The sequence below is a fragment of the Fragaria vesca genome, linkage group LG6 (assembly GCF_000184155.1).
Source record: "Fragaria vesca subsp. vesca linkage group LG6, FraVesHawaii_1.0, whole genome shotgun sequence".
NCBI lineage: Eukaryota > Viridiplantae > Streptophyta > Magnoliopsida > Rosales > Rosaceae > Fragaria > Fragaria vesca.
The window spans coordinates 19,455,372-19,457,370 of NC_020496.1; positions in this window are offsets into that span (position 1 = coordinate 19,455,372).

Consider the following 1,999-nt stretch of genomic DNA (forward strand, 5'->3'; position numbering starts at 1 on the left):
CTAGCCGAGCTTAAGGATTGGAGATCCGTTTCAATCCTGCCGAGCTCAAGGATTGCAATTTCGTGTCAATCCTGGTACACAGTCACGAGCTGTAGTACAACAAAATTCAATGATGGTGGGTCGTAGATGAATAGTAAAGCTGCATGCAAATATTGCATAGCCCAAGACGCAATAGAAAGAGTGGTGCGCATCAATAATGTTCGAGCGACAAGCTAAAGTTGCTTGGTCGTAGCCTCGGTGAGACCGTATTGCGTGTGAACATGGGGTACAGGACACTTCAACTTACATCCCGATGAACTTCTTTAAAGAATGGGTAGTGAGCCCGTAAAAGTATAAGCAGCATAAGCAGTAGATAATAGTGTAACACGTGACCAGTGTGCTAACACTTCAACCAACACCATAAAGCATAAAAGGTGTCCGCAAGTTGGTTGTATCTATCTACATAATTTTATGTAAGAATAGAATGTTCACTTTTGTGTTATTTAGCATACGGGGGTCTCACTCCTAATTTAGCTAAAGAATAGGCTTTCAAAACGAGAAATGAGCATTGCAGGGGGTCAATGCGACATCGAGGGAAGGCCGGTGCACCTCAATTGCTTGAGGAATTGACCGGACGACCTCCAGGAAGTTGGAGTCGTGTTCGGGTGACGTCAATGTCCTCCGGGTCACCACCATGCTTCATGGTGATGTTAGATCTCGAATGTCTTCGTTTTGAGCGGAAGAATGGATGTCCATGAGAATTTCTCAAAATTTGGATCATTATATCTCTTCCAGGTTGACCAATTTAGTCAAACCAAAGCCTATATGAGTCAGTGTCCCAAATATCATGTTTGGCGACAGCATGGGATTCGATATTCGAATCATAGTGACATACAGTCCACTAGATTGACTCATGAATTTCTCCAAGATGCGCTTCAGTCCGCATTCATGAGAAGGTATACACAAAAGAATTCTTGTTCATTCTCACAATGTGTTTTCAAATGAAAACCATTAGCAGGAATGTCTTTAAAGCTCAATAAGGTTCGATTGCCTCTCAATGCATAGAGGGTATCTGTGACATTGATCATGGTGCCATGAGGCATCAAGATTTAAGCTAAACCGCGTCCTTGAATGACCGGTATGATTCAATCATTGTAGTCACAAAAGATTTACAAAAGCACAAAATCCAAAGATAGTTACCGGTTCCTTAGAATGTTGTAGATAGTTCCACTATCTGCGAAGCACTCAATGTCTCGATAAGACATATCTACAAGAAGCAGTAGATAGGCTAGTTAATAGTTCCACTTGAACCATTTAGAAGGATTGAAAGAAGCTACGAAAAGCTGCAATCCCGAGAGTGCATAAAAATTTCCGCGCAGAATGATCTTTGCGCACTAAAACAGCCATAACTTCTTCGTTAAAATAGATATGGACGAACCGTGAAAAGTTCTGAAAACTAGACTCATAGAGCTTTCCAATGATATAAAGCTCACTGTCTGGTTCGTCCGGAGCTGTTCACAAAGCTCAAACGAAGTTGACTGTCCAAAAGGGACATATTGCTATTTTTCGCAGATTTGGCATGTGCGAAGCTGTGAAGCTTGCAGGTGGCGTGTAGACTTTTGCCTTAGCCAAAAGTGACGTGTGTATGATCAAAACCAAGTCCTTTCGATCGTTCTAAGGTTGTAAACTCCATGACTAGTTAGCAAAAGCTCCCTGACATGAACATAAACTAACTCAGAGGACCTAGAGGATCCGATTATGATGATAATTTTCCAGCTTTGATAAGTCTTCAACGTCTTTTGCAAGACGGCAATTGGTTTAATAGCGTAGGGGGATCCAAAATCAAAAGCTTTCGGTAACTCCAAGTCAGTATGACCAGGCATGTCCGTGGAGGGTCGGTAGTGCGAGGCACACTTAAAACCACTATCTCCTTAATTTTGGACAATTCTAAGACATCACACTGAGCTTGGATGAGCCTAGTTGAACAATTGATGATGAAAAATCCGCTATAAGGTAGAAG